The sequence below is a fragment of the Natrix helvetica genome (genome assembly GCF_964273705.1).
Source record: "Natrix helvetica genome assembly, chromosome: W".
NCBI classification, from domain to species: Eukaryota; Metazoa; Chordata; class Lepidosauria; order Squamata; family Natricidae; genus Natrix; species Natrix helvetica.
Genome location: NC_138555.1, coordinates 2,920,804 through 2,944,807, shown reverse-complemented (window position 1 = coordinate 2,944,807; position 24,004 = coordinate 2,920,804).

Below are 24,004 nucleotides of genomic sequence, written 5' to 3'. Positions count from 1 at the left end.
CTGGGCTACAGTGTCTGATATCCCCATTCCTGATCAGCTAGCAAAAGACAAAGGCCCTAACCCTAATCCTAATCCTAACCCTAACCCTAACCCTTTCCGCTTACAATATACAGATATTATATGTTTAAATATATTATCTTATATTCAAATCAGAGAGAAAAATAATCGTAAACATGCTAAGTTATGGTACGCTAGATGGAGTTCAGGATGACTTCACTTTGAAGAGTGATATGCATTCAATCATGGCTCATTTACAGAACTGGGCTACAGTGTCTGATATCCCCATTCCTGATCAGCTAGCAAAAGACAAAGGCCCTAACCCTAACCCTAACCCTAACCCTAACCCTAACCCTTTCCGCTTCTAATATACAGATATTATATATTTGAATATATTATCTCATATTCAAATCAGAGAGAAAAATAATCATAAACATACGAAGTTATGGTACGCTAGATGGAGTTTAGGATGACTACACTTTGAAGAGTGATATGCACTCAATCATGGCTCATTTACAAAACTGGGCTACAGTGTCTGATATCCCCATTCCTGATCAGCTAGCAAAAGACAAAGGCCCTAACCCTAACCCTAACCCTAACCCTTTCCGCTTCCAATATACAGATATTATATATTTGAATGTATTATCTTATATTCAAATCAGAGAGAAAAATAATCATAAACATGCTAAGTTATGGTACGCTAGATGGAGTTCAGGATGACTTCACTTTGAAGAGTGATATGCATTCAATCATGGCTCATTTACAGAACTGGGCTACAGTGTCTGATATCCCCATTCCTGATCAGCGAGCAAAAGACAAAGGCCCTAACCCTAACCCTTTCCGCTTCCAATATCCAGATATTATATATTTGAATATATTATCTTATATTCAAATCAGAGAGAAAAATAATCATAAACATGCTAAGTTATGGTAAGCTAGATGGAGTTCAGGATGACTTCACTTTGAAGAGTGATATGCATTCTATCATGGCTCATTTACAGAACTGGGCTACAGTGTCTGATATCCCCATTCCTGATCAGCTAGCAAAAGACAAAGGCCCTAACCCTAACCCTAACCCTTTCCGCATACAATATTCAGATATTATATGTTTAAATATATTATCTTATATTCAAATCAGAGAGAAAAATAATCATAAACATGCGAAGTTATGGTACGCTAGATGGAGTTCAGGATGACTTCACTTTGAAGAGTGATATGCATTCAATCATGGCTCATTTACAGAACTGGGCTACAGTGTCTGATATCCCCATTCCTGATCAGCTAGCAAAAGACAAAGGCCCTAACCCTAACCCTAACCCTAACCCTAACCCTTTCCGCTTACAATATACAGATATTATATATTTGAATATATTATCTTATATTCAAATCAGAGAGAAAAATAATCATAAACATGCTAAGTTATGGTACGCTAGATGGAGTTTAGGACGACTTCACTTTGAAGAGTGATATGCATTCAATCATGGCTAATTTACAAAACTGGCCTACAGTGTCTGATATCCCCATTCCTGATCAGCTAGCAAAAGACAAAGGACCTAACACTAACCCTAACCCTAACCCTTTCCGCTTACAATATACAGATATTATATATTTGAATATATTATCTTATATTCAAATCAGAGAGAAAAATAATCATAAGCATGCTAAGTTATGGTAAGCTAGATGGGGTTCAGGATCACTTTACTTTGAAGAGTGATATGCATTCAATCATGGCTCATTTACAGAACTGGGCTACAGTGTCTGATATCCCCATTCCGGATTAGCTAGCAAAAGATAAAGGACCTAACACTAACCCTAACCCTAACCCTTTCCGCTTACAATATACAGATATTATATATTTGAATATATTATCTTATATTCAAATCAGAGAGAAAAATAATCATAAGCATGCTAAGTTATGGTAAGCTAGATGGGGTTCAGGATCACTTCACTTTGAAGAGTGATATGCATTCAATCATGGCTCATTTACAGAACGGGGCTACAGTGTCTGATATCCCCATTCCTGAACAGCTAGCAAAAGACAAAGGCCCTAACCCTAACCCTAACCCTAGTCCCGAGTCCCTTTTTGGGAAAGGGGGCGGTTTAGAAATGCGAAGAATAAATCCTAATCCTAACCCTAACCCTTTCCTTTTCCAATATACAGATATTATATATTTGAATATATTATCTTATATTCAAATCAGAGAGAAAAATAATCATAAACATGCTAAGTTATGGTACGCTAGATGGAGTTCAGGATGACTTCACTTTGAAGAGTGATATGCATTCAATCATGGCTCATTTACAGAACTGGGCTACAGTGTCTGATATCCCCATTCCTGATCAGCTAGCAAAAGACAAAGGCCCTAACCCTAACCCTAACCCTAACCCTAACCCTTTCCGCTTCCAATATACAGATATTATATATTTGAATATATTATCTTATATTCAAATCAGAGAGAAAAATAATCATAAACATGCTAAGTTATGGTACGCTAGATGGAGTTCAGGATGACTTCACTTTGAAGGGTGATATGCATTCAATCATGGCTCTTTTACAGAACTGGGCTACAGTGTCTGATATCCCCATTCCTGATCAGCTAGCAAAAGACAAAGGCCCTAACCCTAACCCTAACCCTAACCCTAACCCTTTCCGCTTCCAATATACAGATATTATATATTTGAATATATTATCTTATATTCAAATCAGAGAGAAAAATAATCATAAACATGCTAAGTTATGGTACGCTAGATGGAGTTCAGGATGACTTCACTTTGAAGGGTGATATGCATTCAATCATGGCTCTTTTACAGAACTGGGCTACAGTGTCTGATATCCCCATTCCTGATCAGCTAGCAAAAGACAAAGGCCCTAACCCTAACCCTAACCCTTTCCGCTTCCAATATACAGATATTATATATTTGAATATATTATCTTATATTCAAATCAGAGAGAAAAATAATCATAAACATGCTAAGTTATGGTACGCTAGATGGAGTTCAGGATGACTTCACTTTGAAGAGTGATATGCATTCTATCATGGCTCATTTACAGAACTGGGCTACAGTGTCTGATATCCCCATTCCTGATCAGCGAGCAAAAGACAAAGGCCCTAACCCTAACCCTTTCCGCTTCCAATATCCAGATATTATATATTTGAATATATTATCTTATATTCAAATCAGAGAGAAAAATAATCATAAACATGCTAAGTTATGGTAAGCTAGATGGAGTTCAGGATGACTTCACTTTGAAGAGTGATATGCATTCTATCATGGCTCATTTACAGAACTGGGCTACAGTGTCTGATATCCCCATTCCTGATCAGCTAGCAAAAGACAAAGGCCCTAACCCTAACCCTAACCCTTTCCGCTTCCAATATCCAGATATTATATATTTGAATATATTATCTTATATTCAAATCAGAGAGAAAAATAATCATAAGCATGCTAAGTTATGGTAAGCTAGATGGGTTTCAGGATCACTTTACTTTGAAGAGTGATATGCATTCAATCATGGCTCATTTACAGAACTGGGCTACAGTGTCTGATATCCCCATTCCTGATCAGCTAGCAAAAGACAAAGGACCTAACACTAACCCTAACCCTAACCCTAACCCTTTCCGCTTACAATATACAGATATTATATATTTGAATATATTATCTTATATTCAAATCAGAGAGAAAAATAATCATAAGCATGCTAAGTTATGGTAAGCTAGATGGGTTTCAGGATCACTTTACTTTGAAGAGTGATATGCATTCAATCATGGCTCATTTACAGAACTGGGCTACAGTGTCTGATATCCCCATTCCGGATTAGCTAGCAAAAGACAAAGGACCTAACACTAACCCTAACCCTAACCCTTTCCGCTTAGAATATACAGATATTATATATTTGAATATAATATCTTATATTCAAATCAGAGAGAAAAATAATCATAAGCATGCTAAGTTATGGTAAGCAAATGGGGTTCAGGATCACTTCACTTTGAAGAGTGATATGCATTCAATCATGGCTCATTTACAGAACGGGGCTACAGTGTCTGATATCCCCATTCCTGATCAACTAGCAAAAGACAAAGGCCCTAACCCTAACCCTTTCCGCTTCCAATATACAGATATTATATATTTGAATATATTATCTTATATTCAAATCAGAGAGAAAAATAATCATAAACATGCTAAGTTATGGTACGCTAGATGGAGTTCAGGATGACTTCACTTTGAAGAGTGATATGCATTCAATCATGGCTCATTTACAGAACTGGGCTACAGTGTCTGATATCCCCATTCCTGATCAGCTAGCAAAAGACAAAGGCCCTAACCCTAACCCTAACCCTAACCCTAACCCTTTCCGCTTCCAATATACAGATATTATATATTTGAATATATTATCTTATATTCAAATCAGAGAGAAAAATAATCATAAACATGCTAAGTTATGGTACGCTAGATGGAGTTCAGGATGACTTCACTTTGAAGGGTGATATGCATTCAATCATGGCTCTTTTACAGAACTGGGCTACAGTGTCTGATATCCCCATTCCTGATCATCTAGCAAAAGACAAAGGCCCTAACCCTAACCCTAACCCTAACCCTAACCCTTTCCGCTTCCAATATACAGATATTATATATTTGAATATATTATCTTATATTCAAATCAGAGAGAAAAATAATCATAAACATGCTAAGTTATGGTACGCTAGATGGAGTTCAGGATGACTTCACTTTGAAGGGTGATATGCATTCAATCATGGCTCTTTTACAGAACTGGGCTACAGTGTCTGATATCCCCATTCCTGATCAGCTAGCAAAAGACAAAGGCCCTAACCCTAACCCTAACCCTAACCCTTTCCGCTTCCAATATACAGATATTATATATTTGAATATATTATCTTATATTCAAATCAGAGAGAAAAATAATCATAAACATGCTAAGTTATGGTACGCTAGATGGAGTTCAGGATGACTTCACTTTGAAGAGTGATATGCATTCTATCATGGCTCATTTACAGAACTGGGCTACAGTGTCTGATATCCCCATTCCTGATCAGCTAGCAAAAGACAAAGGCCCTAACCCTAACCCTAACCCTAACCCTAACCCTTTCCGCTTACAATATACAGATATTATATATTTGAATATATTATCTTATATTCAAATCAGAGAGAAAAATAATCATAAACATGCTAAGTTATGGTACGCTAGATGGAGTTCAGGATGACTTCACTTTGAAGAGTGATATGCATTCAATCATGGCTCATTTACAGAACTGGGCTACAGTGTCTGATATCCCCATTCCTGATCAGCGAGCAAAAGACAAAGGCCCTAACCCTAACCCTTTCCGCTTCCAATATCCAGATATTATATATTTGAATATATTATCTTATATTCAAATCAGAGAGAAAAATAATCATAAACATGCTAAGTTATGGTAAGCTAGATGGAGTTCAGGATGACTTCACTTTGAAGAGTGATATGCATTCTATCATGGCTCATTTACAGAACTGGGCTACAGTGTCTGATATCCCCATTCCTGATCAGCTAGCAAAAGACAAAGGCCCTAACCCTAACCCTAACCCTTTCCGCTTCCAATATCCAGATATTATATATTTGAATATATTATCTTATATTCAAATCAGAGAGAAAAATAATCATAAGCATGCTAAGTTATGGTAAGCTAGATGGGTTTCAGGATCACTTTACTTTGAAGAGTGATATGCATTCAATCATGGCTCATTTACAGAACTGGGCTACAGTGTCTGATATCCCCATTCCTGATCAGCTAGCAAAAGACAAAGGACCTAACACTAACCCTAACCCTAACCCTAACCCTTTCCGCTTCCAATATCCAGATATTATATATTTGAATATATTATCTTATATTCAAATCAGAGAGAAAAATAATCATAAGCATGCTAAGTTATGGTAAGCTAGATGGGTTTCAGGATCACTTTACTTTGAAGAGTGATATGCATTCAATCATGGCTCATTTACAGAACTGGGCTACAGTGTCTGATATCCCCATTCCGGATTAGCTAGCAAAAGACAAAGGACCTAACACTAACCCTAACCCTAACCCTTTCCGCTTAGAATATACAGATATTATATATTTGAATATAATATCTTATATTCAAATCAGAGAGAAAAATAATCATAAGCATGCTAAGTTATGGTAAGCAAATGGGGTTCAGGATCACTTCACTTTGAAGAGTGATATGCATTCAATCATGGCTCATTTACAGAACGGGGCTACAGTGTCTGATATCCCCATTCCTGATCAGCGAGCAAAAGACAAAGGCCCTAACCCTAACCCTTTCCGCTTCCAATATACAGATATTATATATTTGAATATATTATCTTATATTCAAATCAGAGAGAAAAATAATCATAAACATGCTAAGTTATGGTAAGCTAGATGGGTTTCAGGATCACTTTACTTTGAAGAGTGATATGCATTCAGTCATGGCTCATTTACAGAACTGGGCTACAGTGTCTGATATCCCCATTCCGGATTAGCTAGCAAAAGACAAAGGACCTAACACTAACCCTAACCCTAACCCTTTCCACTTAGAATATACAGATATTATATATTTGAATATAATATCTTATATTCAAATCAGAGAGAAAAATAATCATAAGCATGCTAAGTTATGGTAAGCAAATGGGGTTCAGGATCACTTCACTTTGAAGAGTGATATGCATTCAATCATGGCTCATTTACAGAACGAGGCTACAGTGTCTGATATCCCCATTCCTGATCAGCGAGCAAAAGACAAAGGCCCTAACCCTAACCCTTTCCGCTTCCAATATCCAGATATTATATATTTGAATATATTATCTTATATTCAAATCAGAGAGAAAAATAATCATAAACATGCTAAGTTATGGTAAGCTAGATGGAGTTCAGGATGACTTCACTTTGAAGAGTGATATGCATTCTATCATGGCTCATTTACAGAACTGGGCTACAGTGTCTGATATCCCCATTCCTGATCAGCTAGCAAAAGACAAAGGCCCTAACCCTAACCCTAAACCTAACCCTAACCCTTTCCGCTTCCAATATACAGATATTATATATTTGAATATATTATCTTATATTCAAATCAGAGAGAAAAATAATCATAAACATGCTAAGTTATGGTACGCTAGATGGAGTTCAGGATGACTTCACTTTGAAGAGTGATATGCATTCAATCATGGCTCATTTACAGAACTGGGCTACAGTGTCTGATATCCCCATTCCTGATCAGCTAGAAAAAGACAAAGGCCCTAACCCTAACCCTAAACCTAACCCTAACCCTTTCCTTTTCCAATATACAGATATTATATATTTGAATATATTATCTTATATTCAAATCAGAGAGAAAAATAATCATAAACATGCTAAGTTATGGTACGCTAGATGGAGTTCAGGATGACTTCGCTTTGAAGAGTGATATGCATTCAATCATGGCTCATTTACAGAACTGGGCTACAGTGTCTGATATCCCCATTCCTGATCAGCTAGCAAAAGACAAAGGACCTAACCCTAATCCTAATCCTAACCCTAACCCTAACCCTTTCCGCTTACAATATACAGATATTATATGTTTAAATATATTATCTTATATTCAAATCAGAGAGAAAAATAATCGTAAACATGCTAAGTTATGGTACGCTAGATGGAGTTCAGGATGACTTCACTTTGAAGAGTGATATGCATTCAATCATGGCTCATTTACAGAACTGGGCTACAGTGTCTGATATCCCCATTCCTGATCAGCTAGCAAAAGACAAAGGACCTAACCCTAATCCTAATCCTAACCCTAACCCTAACCCTTTCCGCTTACAATATACAGATATTATATGTTTAAATATATTATCTTATATTCAAATCAGAGAGAAAAATAATCGTAAACATGCTAAGTTATGGTACGCTAGATGGAGTTCAGGATGACTTCACTTTGAAGAGTGATATGCATTCAATCATGGCTCATTTACAGAACTGGGCTACAGTGTCTGATATCCCCATTCCTGATCAGCTAGAATAAGACAAAGGCCCTAACCCTAACCCTAAACCTAACCCTAACCCTTTCCTTTTCCAATATACAGATATTATATATTTGAATATATTATCTTATATTCAAATCAGAGAGAAAAATAATCGTAAACATGCTAAGTTATGGTACGCTAGATGGAGTTCAGGATGACTTCACTTTGAAGAGTGATATGCATTCTATCATGGCTCATTTACAGAACTGGGCTACAGTGTCTGATATCCCCATTCCTGATCAGCTAGCAAAAGACAAAGGCCCTAACCCTAACCCTAACCCTAACCCTAACCCTTTCCGCTTACAATATACAGATATTATATATTTGAATATATTATCTTATATTCAAATCAGAGAGAAAAATAATCATAAACATGCTAAGTTATGGTACGCTAGATGGAGTTCAGGATGACTTCACTTTGAAGAGTGATATGCATTCAATCATGGCTCATTTACAGAACTGGGCTACAGTGTCTGATATCCCCATTCCTGATCAGCGAGCAAAAGACAAAGGCCCTAACCCTAACCCTTTCCGCTTCCAATATCCAGATATTATATATTTGAATATATTATCTTATATTCAAATCAGAGAGAAAAATAATCATAAACATGCTAAGTTATGGTAAGCTAGATGGAGTTCAGGATGACTTCACTTTGAAGAGTGATATGCATTCTATCATGGCTCATTTACAGAACTGGGCTACAGTGTCTGATATCCCCATTCCTGATCAGCTAGCAAAAGACAAAGGCCCTAACCCTAACCCTAACCCTTTCCGCTTCCAATATCCAGATATTATATATTTGAATATATTATCTTATATTCAAATCAGAGAGAAAAATAATCATAAGCATGCTAAGTTATGGTAAGCTAGATGGGTTTCAGGATCACTTTACTTTGAAGAGTGATATGCATTCAATCATGGCTCATTTACAGAACTGGGCTACAGTGTCTGATATCCCCATTCCTGATCAGCTAGCAAAAGACAAAGGACCTAACACTAACCCTAACCCTAACCCTAACCCTTTCCGCTTACAATATACAGATATTATATATTTGAATATATTATCTTATATTCAAATCAGAGAGAAAAATAATCATAAGCATGCTAAGTTATGGTAAGCTAGATGGGTTTCAGGATCACTTTACTTTGAAGAGTGATATGCATTCAATCATGGCTCATTTACAGAACTGGGCTACAGTGTCTGATATCCCCATTCCGGATTAGCTAGCAAAAGACAAAGGACCTAACACTAACCCTAACCCTAACCCTTTCCGCTTAGAATATACAGATATTATATATTTGAATATAATATCTTATATTCAAATCAGAGAGAAAAATAATCATAAGCATGCTAAGTTATGGTAAGCAAATGGGGTTCAGGATCACTTCACTTTGAAGAGTGATATGCATTCAATCATGGCTCATTTACAGAACGGGGCTACAGTGTCTGATATCCCCATTCCTGATCAGCGAGCAAAAGACAAAGGCCCTAACCCTAACCCTTTCCGCTTCCAATATACAGATATTATATATTTGAATATATTATCTTATATTCAAATCAGAGAGAAAAATAATCATAAACATGCTAAGTTATGGTAAGCTAGATGGGTTTCAGGATCACTTTACTTTGAAGAGTGATATGCATTCAGTCATGGCTCATTTACAGAACTGGGCTACAGTGTCTGATATCCCCATTCCGGATTAGCTAGCAAAAGACAAAGGACCTAACACTAACCCTAACCCTAACCCTTTCCACTTAGAATATACAGATATTATATATTTGAATATAATATCTTATATTCAAATCAGAGAGAAAAATAATCATAAGCATGCTAAGTTATGGTAAGCAAATGGGGTTCAGGATCACTTCACTTTGAAGAGTGATATGCATTCAATCATGGCTCATTTACAGAACGGGGCTACAGTGTCTGATATCCCCATTCCTGATCAGCGAGCAAAAGACAAAGGCCCTAACCCTAACCCTTTCCGCTTCCAATATCCAGATATTATATATTTGAATATATTATCTTATATTCAAATCAGAGAGAAAAATAATCATAAACATGCTAAGTTATGGTAAGCTAGATGGAGTTCAGGATGACTTCACTTTGAAGAGTGATATGCATTCTATCATGGCTCATTTACAGAACTGGGCTACAGTGTCTGATATCCCCATTCCTGATCAGCTAGCAAAAGACAAAGGCCCTAACCCTAACCCTAAACCTAACCCTAACCCTTTCCGCTTCCAATATACAGATATTATATATTTGAATATATTATCTTATATTCAAATCAGAGAGAAAAATAATCATAAACATGCTAAGTTATGGTACGCTAGATGGAGTTCAGGATGACTTCACTTTGAAGAGTGATATGCATTCAATCATGGCTCATTTACAGAACTGGGCTACAGTGTCTGATATCCCCATTCCTGATCAGCTAGAAAAAGACAAAGGCCCTAACCCTAACCCTAAACCTAACCCTAACCCTTTCCTTTTCCAATATACAGATATTATATATTTGAATATATTATCTTATATTCAAATCAGAGAGAAAAATAATCATAAACATGCTAAGTTATGGTACGCTAGATGGAGTTCAGGATGACTTCGCTTTGAAGAGTGATATGCATTCAATCATGGCTCATTTACAGAACTGGGCTACAGTGTCTGATATCCCCATTCCTGATCAGCTAGCAAAAGACAAAGGACCTAACCCTAATCCTAATCCTAACCCTAACCCTAACCCTTTCCGCTTACAATATACAGATATTATATGTTTAAATATATTATCTTATATTCAAATCAGAGAGAAAAATAATCGTAAACATGCTAAGTTATGGTACGCTAGATGGAGTTCAGGATGACTTCACTTTGAAGAGTGATATGCATTCAATCATGGCTCATTTACAGAACTGGGCTACAGTGTCTGATATCCCCATTCCTGATCAGCTAGAATAAGACAAAGGCCCTAACCCTAACCCTAAACCTAACCCTAACCCTTTCCTTTTCCAATATACAGATATTATATATTTGAATATATTATCTTATATTCAAATCAGAGAGAAAAATAATCATAAACATGCTAAGTTATGGTACGCTAGATGGAGTTCAGGATGACTTCGCTTTGAAGAGTGATATGCATTCAATCATGGCTCATTTACAGAACTGGGCTACAGTGTCTGATATCCCCATTCCTGATCAGCTAGCAAAAGACAAAGGCCCTAACCCTAATCCTAATCCTAACCCTAATCCTAACCCTTTCCGCTTACAATATACAGATATTATATGTTTAAATATATTATCTTATATTCAAATCAGAGAGAAAAATAATCGTAAACATGCTAAGTTATGGTACGCTAGATGGAGTTCAGGATGACTTCACTTTGAAGAGTGATATGCATTCAATCATGGCTCATTTACAGAACTGGGCTACAGTGTCTGATATCCCCATTCCTGATCAGCTAGCAAAAGACAAAGGCCCTAACCCTAACCCTAACCCTAACCCTAACCCTAACCCTTTCCGCTTCTAATATACAGATATTATATATTTGAATATATTATCTTATATTCAAATCAGAGAGAAAAATAATCATAAACATACGAAGTTATGGTACGCTAGATGGAGTTTAGGATGACTTCACTTTGAAGAGTGATATGTACTCAATCATGGCTCATTTACAAAACTGGGCTACAGTGTCTGATATCCCCATTCCTGATCAGCTAGCAAAAGACAAAGGCCCTAACCCTAACCCTAACCCTAACCCTTTCCGCTTCCAATATACAGATATTATATATTTGAATGTATTATCTTATATTCAAATCAGAGAGAAAAATAATCATAAACATGCTAAGTTATGGTACGCTAGATGGAGTTCAGGATGACTTCACTTTGAAGAGTGATATGCATTCAATCATGGCTCATTTACAGAACTGGGCTACAGTGTCTGATATCCCCATTCCTGATCAGCTAGCAAAAGACAAAGGCCCTAACCCTAACCCTAACCCTTTCCGCTTCCAATATCCAGATATTATATATTTGAATATATTATCTTATATTCAAATCAGAGAGAAAAATAATCATAAGCATGCTAAGTTATGGTAAGCTAGATGGGTTTCAGGATCACTTTACTTTGAAGAGTGATATGCATTCAGTCATGGCTCATTTACAGAACTGGGCTACAGTGTCTGATATCCCCATTCCGGATTAGCTAGCAAAAGACAAAGGACCTAACACTAACCCTAACCCTAACCCTTTCCACTTAGAATATACAGATATTATATATTTGAATATAATATCTTATATTCAAATCAGAGAGAAAAATAATCATAAGCATGCTAAGTTATGGTAAGCAAATGGGGTTCAGGATCACTTCACTTTGAAGAGTGATATGCATTCAATCATGGCTCATTTACAGAACGGGGCTACAGTGTCTGATATCCCCATTCCTGATCAGCGAGCAAAAGACAAAGGCCCTAACCCTAACCCTTTCCGCTTCCAATATCCAGATATTATATATTTGAATATATTATCTTATATTCAAATCAGAGAGAAAAATAATCATAAACATGCTAAGTTATGGTAAGCTAGATGGAGTTCAGGATGACTTCACTTTGAAGAGTGATATGCATTCTATCATGGCTCATTTACAGAACTGGGCTACAGTGTCTGATATCCCCATTCCTGATCAGCTAGCAAAAGACAAAGGCTCTAACCCTAACCCTAAACCTAACCCTAACCCTTTCCGCTTCCAATATACAGATATTATATATTTGAATATATTATCTTATATTCAAATCAGAGAGAAAAATAATCATAAACATGCTAAGTTATGGTACGCTAGATGGAGTTCAGGATGACTTTGCTTTGAAGAGTGATATGCATTCAATCATGGCTCATTTACAGAACTGGGCTACAGTGTCTGATATCCCCATTCCTGATCAGCTAGCAAAAGACAAAGGACCTAACCCTAATCCTAATCCTAACCCTAACCCTAACCCTTTCCGCTTACAATATACAGATATTATATGTTTAAATATATTATCTTATATTCAAATCAGAGAGAAAAATAATCATAAACATGCTAAGTTATGGTACGCTAGATGGAGTTCAGGATGACTTCACTTTGAAGAGTGATGTGCATTCAATCATGGCTCATTTACAGAATTGGGCGACAGTGTCTGATATCCCCATTCCTGATCAGCTAGCAAAAGACAAAGGCCCTAACCCTAACCCTAACCCTTTCCGCTTCCAATATCCAGATATTATATATTTGAATATATTATCTTATATTCAAATCAGAGAGAAAAATAATCATAAACATGCTAAGTTATGGTACGCTAGATGGGGTTTAGGATGACTTCACTTTGAAGAGTGATATGCATTCAATCATGGCTCATTTACAAAACTGGGCTACAGTGTCTGATATCCCCATTCCTGATCAGCTAGCAAAAGACAAAGGACCTAACACTAACCCTAACCCTAACCCTAACCCTAACCCTTTCCGCTTACAATATACAGATATTATATGTTTAAATATATTATCTTATATTCAAATCAGAGAGAAAAATAATCATAAACATGCTAAGTTATGGTACGCTAGATGGGTTTCAGGATCACTTTACTTTGAAGAGTGATATGCATTCAGTCATGGCTCATTTACAGAACTGGGCTACAGTGTCTGATATCCCCATTCCTGATCAGCGAGCAAAAGACAAAGGCCCTAACCCTAACCCTAACCCTAACCCTAACCCTTTCCGCTTCTAATATACAGATATTATATATTTGAATATATTATCTTATATTCAAATCAGAGAGAAAAATAATCATAAACATACGAAGTTATGGTACGCTAGATGGAGTTTAGGATGACTTCACTTTGAAGAGTGATATGCACTCAATCATGGCTCATTTACAAAACTGGGCTACAGTGTCTGATATCCCCATTCCTGATCAGCTAGCAAAAGACAAAGGCCCTAACCCTAACCCTAACCCTAACCCTTTCCGCTTCCAATATACAGATATTATATATTTGAATATATTATCTTATATTCAAATCAGAGAGAAAAATAATCATAAACATGCTAAGTTATGGTACGCTAGATGGAGTTCAGGATGACTTCACTTTGAAGGGTGATATGCATTCAATCATGGCTCTTTTACAGAACTGGGCTACAGTGTCTGATATCCCCATTCCTGATCAGCTAGCAAAAGACAAAGGCCCTAACCCTAACCCTAACCCTAACCCTAACCCTTTCCGCTTCCAATATACAGATATTATATATTTGAATATATTATCTTATATTCAAATCAGAGAGAAAAATAATCATAAACATGCTAAGTTATGGTACGCTAGATGGAGTTCAGGATGACTTCACTTTGAAGGGTGATATGCATTCAATCATGGCTCTTTTACAGAACTGGGCTACAGTGTCTGATATCCCCATTCCTGATCAGCTAGCAAAAGACAAAGGCCCTAACCCTAACCCTAACCCTAACCCTTTCCGCTTCCAATATACAGATATTATATATTTGAATATATTATCTTATATTCAAATCAGAGAGAAAAATAATCATAAACATGCTAAGTTATGGTACGCTAGATGGAGTTCAGGATGACTTCACTTTGAAGAGTGATATGCATTCAATCATGGCTCATTTACAGAACTGGGCTACAGTGTCTGATATCCCCATTCCTGATCAGCTAGAAAAAGACAAAGGCCCTAACCCTAACCCTAAACCTAACCCTAACCCTTTCCTTTTCCAATATACAGATATTATATATTTGAATATATTATCTTATATTCAAATCAGAGAGAAAAATAATCATAAACATGCTAAGTTATGGTACGCTAGATGGAGTTCAGGATGACTTCGCTTTGAAGAGTGATATGCATTCAATCATGGCTCATTTACAGAACTGGGCTACAGTGTCTGATATCCCCATTCCTGATCAGCTAGCAAAAGACAAAGGCCCTAACCCTAATCCTAATCCTAACCCTAATCCTAACCCTTTCCGCTTACAATATACAGATATTATATGTTTAAATATATTATCTTATATTCAAATCAGAGAGAAAAATAATCGTAAACATGCTAAGTTATGGTACGCTAGATGGAGTTCAGGATGACTTCACTTTGAAGAGTGATATGCATTCAATCATGGCTCATTTACAGAACTGGGCTACAGTGTCTGATATCCCCATTCCTGATCAGCTAGCAAAAGACAAAGGCCCTAACCCTAACCCTAACCCTAACCCTAACCCTTTCCGCTTCTAATATACAGATATTATATATTTGAATATATTATCTTATATTCAAATCAGAGAGAAAAATAATCATAAACATGCTAAGTTATGGTACGCTAGATGGAGTTCAGGATGACTTCACTTTGAAGAGTGATATGCATTCAATCATGGCTCATTTACAGAACTGGGCTACAGTGTCTGATATCCCCATTCCTGATCAGCTAGAAAAAGACAAAGGCCCTAACCCTAACCCTAAACCTAACCCTAACCCTTTCCTTTTCCAATATACAGATATTATATATTTGAATATATTATCTTATATTCAAATCAGAGAGAAAAATAATCATAAACATGCTAAGTTATGGTACGCTAGATGGAGTTCAGGATGACTTCGCTTTGAAGAGTGATATGCATTCAATCATGGCTCATTTACAGAACTGGGCTACAGTGTCTGATATCCCCATTCCTGATCAGCTAGCAAAAGACAAAGGCCCTAACCCTAATCCTAATCCTAACCCTAATCCTAACCCTTTCCGCTTACAATATACAGATATTATATGTTTAAATATATTATCTTATATTCAAATCAGAGAGAAAAATAATCGTAAACATGCTAAGTTATGGTACGCTAGATGGAGTTCAGGATGACTTCACTTTGAAGAGTGATATGCATTCAATCATGGCTCATTTACAGAACTGGGCTACAGTGTCTGATATCCCCATTCCTGATCAGCTAGCAAAAGACAAAGGCCCTAACCCTAACCCTAACCCTAACCCTAACCCTTTCCGCTTCTAATATACAGATATTATATATTTGAATATATTATCTTATATTCAAATCAGAGAGAAAAATAATCATAAACATGCTAAGTTATGGTACGCTAGATGGAGTTCAGGATGACTTCACTTTGAAGAGTGATATGCATTCAATCATGGCTCATTTACAGAACTGGGCTACAGTGTCTGATATCCCCATTCCTGATCAGCTAGAAAAAGACAAAGGCCCTAACCCTAACCCTAAACCTAACCCTAACCCTTTCCTTTTCCAATATACAGATATTATATATTTGAATATATTATCTTATATTCAAATCAGAGAGAAAAATAATCATAAACATGCTAAGTTATGGTACGCTAGATGGAGTTCAGGATGACTTCGCTTTGAAGAGTGATATGCATTCAATCATGGCTCATTTACAGAACTGGGCTACAGTGTCTGATATCCCCATTCCTGATCAGCTAGCAAAAGACAAAGGCCCTAACCCTAATCCTAATCCTAACCCTAATCCTAACCCTTTCCGCTTACAATATACAGATATTATATGTTTAAATATATTATCTTATATTCAAATCAGAGAGAAAAATAATCGTAAACATGCTAAGTTATGGTACGCTAGATGGAGTTCAGGATGACTTCACTTTGAAGAGTGATATGCATTCAATCATGGCTCATTTACAGAACTGGGCTACAGTGTCTGATATCCCCATTCCTGATCAGCTAGCAAAAGACAAAGGCCCTAACCCTAACCCTAACCCTAACCCTAACCCTTTCCGCTTCTAATATACAGATATTATATATTTGAATATATTATCTTATATTCAAATCAGAGAGAAAAATAATCATAAACATACGAAGTTATGGTACGCTAGATGGAGTTTAGGATGACTTCACTTTGAAGAGTGATATGTACTCAATCATGGCTCATTTACAAAACTGGGCTACAGTGTCTGATATCCCCATTCCTGATCAGCTAGCAAAAGACAAAGGCCCTAACCCTAACCCTAACCCTAACCCTTTCCGCTTCCAATATACAGATATTATATATTTGAATGTATTATCTTATATTCAAATCAGAGAGAAAAATAATCATAAACATGCTAAGTTATGGTACGCTAGATGGAGTTCAGGATGACTTCACTTTGAAGAGTGATATGCATTCAATCATGGCTCATTTACAGAACTGGGCTACAGTGTCTGATATCCCCATTCCTGATCAGCGAGCAAAAGACAAAGGCCCTAACCCTAACCCTTTCCGCTTCCAATATCCAGATATTATATATTTGAATATATTATCTTATATTCAAATCAGAGAGAAAAATAATCATAAACATGCTAAGTTATGGTAAGCTAGATGGAGTTCAGGATGACTTCACTTTGAAGAGTGATATGCATTCTATCATGGCTCATTTACAGAACTGGGCTACAGTGTCTGATATCCCCATTCCTGATCAGCTAGCAAAAGACAAAGGCCCTAACCCTAACCCTAACCCTAACCCTAACCCTTTCCGCTTCCAATATACAGATATTATATATTTGAATATATTATCTTATATTCAAATCAGAGAGAAAAATAATCATAAACATGCTAAGTTATGGTACGCTAGATGGAGTTCAGGATGACTTCACTTTGAAGGGTGATATGCATTCAATCATGGCTCTTTTACAAAACTGGGCTACAGTGTCTGATATCCCCATTCCTGATCAGCTAGCAAAAGACAAAGGCCCTAACCCTAACCCTAACCCTAACCCTTTCCGCTTCCAATATACAGATATTATATATTTGAATATATTATCTTATATTCAAATCAGAGAGAAAAATAATCATAAACATGCTAAGTTATGGTACGCTAGATGGAGTTCAGGATGACTTCACTTTGAAGGGTGATATGCATTCAATCATGGCTCATTTACAGAACTGGGCTACAGTGTCTGATATCCCCATTCCTGATCAGCTACAAAAAGACAAAGGCCCTAACCCTAACCCTAAACCTAACCCTAACCCTTTCCTTTTCCAATATACAGATATTATATATTTGAATATATTATCTTATATTCAAATCAGAGAGAAAAATAATCATAAACATGCTAAGTTATGGTACGCTAGATGGAGTTCAGGATGACTTCGCTTTGAAGAGTGATATGCATTCAATCATGGCTCATTTACAGAACTGGGCTACAGTGTCTGATATCCCCATTCCTGATCAGCTAGCAAAAGACAAAGGCCCTAACCCTAATCCTAATCCTAACCCTAACCCTAACCCTTTCCGCTTACAATATACAGATATTATATGTTTAAATATATTATCTTATATTCAAATCAGAGAGAAAAATAATCGTAAACATGCTAAGTTATGGTACGCTAGATGGAGTTCAGGATGACTTCACTTTGAAGAGTGATATGCATTCAATCATGGCTCATTTACAGAACTGGGCTACAGTGTCTGATATCCCCATTCCTGATCAGCTAGCAAAAGACAAAGGCCCTAACCCTAACCCTAACCCTAACCCTAACACTTTCCGCTTCTAATATACAGATATTATATATTTGAATATATTATCTTATATTCAAATCAGAGAGAAAAATAATCATAAACATACGAAGTTATGGTACGCTAGATGGAGTTTAGGATGACTTCACTTTGAAGAGTGATATGCACTCAATCATGGCTCATTTACAAAACTGGGCTACAGTGTCTGATATCCCCATTCCTGATCAGCTAGCAAAAGACAAAGGCCCTAACCCTAACCCTAACCCTAACCCTTTCCGCTTCCAATATACAGATATTATATATTTGAATGTATTATCTTATATTCAAATCAGAGAGAAAAATAATCATAAACATGCTAAGTTATGGTACGCTAGATGGAGTTCAGGATGACTTCACTTTGAAGAGTGATATGCATTCAATCATGGCTCATTTACAGAACTGGGCTACAGTGTCTGATATCCCCATTCCTGATCAGCGAGCAAAAGACAAAGGCCCTAACCCTAACCCTTTCCGCTTCCAATATCCAGATATTATATATTTGAATATATTATCTTATATTCAAATCAGAGAGAAAAATAATCATAAGCATGCTAAGTTATGGTAAGCTAGATGGGGTTCAGGATCACTTCACTTTGAAGAGTGATATGCATTCAATCATGGCTCATTTACAGAACGGGGCTACAGTGTCTGATATCCCCATTCCTGAACAGCTAGCAAAAGACAAAGGCCCTAACCCTAACCCTAACCCTAGTCCCGAGTCCCTTTTTGGGAAAGGGGGCGGTTTAGAAATGCGAAGAATAAATCCTAATCCTAACCCTAACCCTTTCCTTTTCCAATATACAGATATTATATATTTGAATATATTATCTTATATTCAAATCAGAGAGAAAAATGATCATAAACATGCTAAGTTATGGTAAGCTAGATGGAGTTCAGGATGACTTCGCTTTGAAGAGTGATATGCATTCAATCATGGCTCATTTACAGAACTTGGCTACAGTGTCTGATATCCCCATTCCGGATCAGCTAGCAAAAGACAAAGGCCCTAACCCTAATCCTAACCCTAACCCTAACCCTTTCCGCTTACAATATACAGATATTATATATTTGAATATATTATCTTATATTCAAATCAGAGAGAAAAATAATCATAAACATGCTAAGTTATGGTACGCTAGATGGAGTTTAGGACGACTTCACTTTGAAGAGTGATATGCATTCAATCATGGCTCATTTACAGAACGGGGCTACAGTGTCTGATATCCCCATTCCTGATCAGCTAGCAAAAGACAAAGGACCTAACACTAACCCTAACCCTAAGCCTTTCCGCTTAGAATATACAGATATTATATATTTGAATATAATATCTTATATTCAAATCAGAGAGAAAAATAATCATAAGCATGCTAAGTTATGGTAAGCTAGATGGGGTTCAGGATCACTTCACTTTGAAGAGTGATATGCATTCAATCATGGCTCATTTACAGAACGGGGCTACAGTGTCTGATATCCCCATTCCTGATCAGCGAGCAAAAGACAAAGGCCCTAACCCTAACCCTTTCCGCTTCCAATATACAGATATTATATATTTGAATATATTATCTTATATTCAAATCAGAGAGAAAAATAATCATAAACATGCTAAGTTATGGTAAGCTAGATGGAGTTCAGGATGACTTCACTTTGAAGAGTGATATGCATTCTATCATGGCTCATTTACAGAACTGGGCTACAGTGTCTGATATCCCCATTCCTGATCAGCTAGCAAAAGACAAAGGCCCTAACCCTAACCCTAACCCTTTCCGCTTACAATATACAGATATTATATATTTGAATATATTATCTTATATTCAAATCAGAGAGAAAAATAATCATAAACATGCTAAGTTATGGTACGCTAGATGGAGTTTAGGACGACTTCACTTTGAAGAGTGATATGCATTCAATCATGGCTCATTTACAAAACTGGGCTACAGTGTCTGATATCCCCATTCCTGATCAGCTAGCAAAAGACAAAGGACCTAACACTAACCCTAACCCTAACCCTAACCCTTTCCGCTTACAATATACAGATATTATATATTTGAATATATTATCTTATATTCAAATCAGAGAGAAAAATAATCATAAGCATGCTAAGTTATGGTAAACTAGATGGGGTTCAGGATCACTTTACTTTGAAGAGTGATATGCATTCAATCATGGCTCATTTACAGAACTGGGCTACAGTGTCTGATATCCCCATTCCGGATTAGCTAGCAAAAGATAAAGGACCTAACACTAACCCTAACACTAACCCTTTCCGCTTCCAATATACAGATATTATATATTTGAATATATTATCTTATATTCAAATCAGAGAGAAAAATAATCATAAGCATGCTAAGTTATGGTAAGCTAGATGGGGTTCAGGATCACTTCACTTTGAAGAGTGATATGCATTCAATCATGGCTCATTTACAGAACGGGGCTACAGTGTCTGATATCCCCATTCCTGAACAGCTAGCAAAAGACAAAGGCCCTAACCCTAACCCTAACCCTAGTCCCGAGTCCCTTTTTGGGAAAGGGGGCGGTTTAGAAATGCGAAGAATAAATCCTAATCCTAACCCTAACCCTTTCCTTTTCCAATATACAGATATTATATATTTGAATATATTATCTTATATTCAAATCAGAGAGAAAAATGATCATAAACATGCTAAGTTATGGTAAGCTAGATGGAGTTCAGGATGACTTCGCTTTGAAGAGTGATATGCATTCAATCATGGCTCATTTACAGAACTGGGCTACAGTGTCTGATATCCCCATTCCTGATCAGCTAGCAAAAGACAAAGGCCCTAACCCTAATCCTAACCCTAACCCTAACCCTTTCCGCTTACAATATACAGATATTATATATTTGAATATATTATCTTATATTCAAATCAGAGAGAAAAATAATCATAAACATGCTAAGTTATGGTACGCTAGATGGAGTTTAGGACGACTTCACTTTGAAGAGTGATATGCATTCAATCATGGCTCATTTACAAAACTGGGCTACAGTGTCTGATATCCCCATTCCTGATCAGCTAGCAAAAGACAAAGGACCTAACACTAACCCTAACCCTAACCCTTTCCGCTTAGAATATACAGATATTATATATTTGAATATAATATCTTATATTCAAATCAGAGAGAAAAATAATCATAAGCATGCTAAGTTATGGTAAGCTAGATGGGGTTCAGGATCACTTCACTTTGAAGAGTGATATGCATTCAATCATGGCTCATTTACAGAACGGGGCTACAGTGTCTGATATCCCCATTCCTGATCAGCGAGCAAAAGACAAAGGCCCTAACCCTAACCCTTTCCGCTTCCAATATACAGATATTATATATTTGAATATATTATCTTATATTCAAATCAGAGAGAAAAATAATCATAAACATGCTAAGTTATGGTAAGCTAGATGGAGTTCAGGATGACTTCACTTTGAAGAGTGATATGCATTCTATCATGGCTCATTTACAGAACTGGGCTACAGTGTCTGATATCCCCATTCCTGATCAGCTAGCAAAAGACAAAGGACCTAACACTAACCCTAACCCTAACCCTAACCCTTTCCGCTTACAATATACAGATATTATATATTTGAATATATTATCTTATATTCAAATCAGAGAGAAAAATAATCATAAGCATGCTAAGTTATGGTAAACTAGATGGGGTTCAGGATCACTTTACTTTGAAGAGTGATATGCATTCAATCATGGCTCATTTACAGAACTGGGCTACAGTGTCTGATATCCCCATTCCGGATTAGCTAGCAAAAGATAAAGGACCTAACACTAACCCTAACACTAACCCTTTCCGCTTACAATATACAGATATTATATATTTGAATATATTATCTTATATTCAAATCAGAGAGAAAAATAATCATAAGCATGCTAAGTTATGGTAAGCTAGATGGGGTTCAGGATCACTTCACTTTGAAGAGTGATATGCATTCAATCATGGCTCATTTACAGAAGGGGGCTACAGTGTCTGATATCCCCATTCCTGAACAGCTAGCAAAAGACAAAGGCCCTAACCCTAACCCTAACCCTAGTCCCGAGTCCCTTTTTGGGAAAGGGGGCGGTTTAGAAATGCGAAGAATAAATCCTAATCCTAACCCTAACCCTTTCCTTTTCCAATATACAGATATTATATATTTGAATATATTATCTTATATTCAAATCAGAGAGAAAAATGATCATAAACATGCTAAGTTATGGTAAGCTAGATGGAGTTCAGGATGACTTCGCTTTGAAGAGTGATATGCATTCAATCATGGCTCATTTACAGAACTGGGCTACAGTGTCTGATATCCCCATTCCTGATCAGCTAGCAAAAGACAAAGGCCGTAACCCTAATCCTAACCCTAACCCTAACCCTTTCCGCTTACAATATACAGATATTATATATTTGAATATATTATCTTATATTCAAATCAGAGAGAAAAATAATCATAAGCATGCTAAGTTATGGTAAGCTAGATGGGGTTCAGGATCACTTCACTTTGAAGTGTGATATGCATTCAATCATGGCTCATTTACAGAACGGGGCTACAGTGTCTGATATCCCCATTCCTGAACAGCTAGCAAAAGACAAAGGCCCTAACCCTAACCCTAACCCTAGTCCCGAGTCCCTTTTTGGGAAAGGGGGCGGTTTAGAAATGCGAAGAATAAATCCTAATCCTAACCCTAACCCTTTCCTTTTCCAATATACAGATATTATATATTTGAATATATTATCTTATATTCAAATCAGAGAGAAAAATGATCATAAACATGCTAAGTTATGGTAAGCTAGATGGAGTTCAGGATGACTTCGCTTTGAAGAGTGATATGCATTCAATCATGGCTCATTTACAGAACTGGGCTACAGTGTCTGATATCCCCATTCCTGATCAGCTAGCAAAAGACAAAGGCCGTAACCCTAATCCTAACCCTAACCCTAACCCTTTCCGCTTACAATATACAGATATTATATATTTGAATATATTATCTTATATTCAAATCAGAGAGAAAAATAATCATAAGCATGCTAAGTTATGGTAAACTAGATGGGGTTCAGGATCACTTTACTTTGAAGAGTGATATGCATTCAATCATGGCTCATTTACAGAACTGGGCTACAGTGTCTGATATCCCCATTCCGGATTAGCTAGCAAAAGATAAAGGACCTAACACTAACCCTAACACTAACCCTTTCCGCTTACAATATACAGATATTATATATTTGAATATATTATCTTATATTCAAATCAGAGAGAAAAATAATCATAAGCATGCTAAGTTATGGTAAGCTAGATGGGGTTCAGGATCACTTCACTTTGAAGAGTGATATGCATTCAATCATGGCTCATTTACAGAACGGGGCTACAGTGTCTGATATCCCCATTCCTGAACAGCTAGCAAAAGACAAAGGCC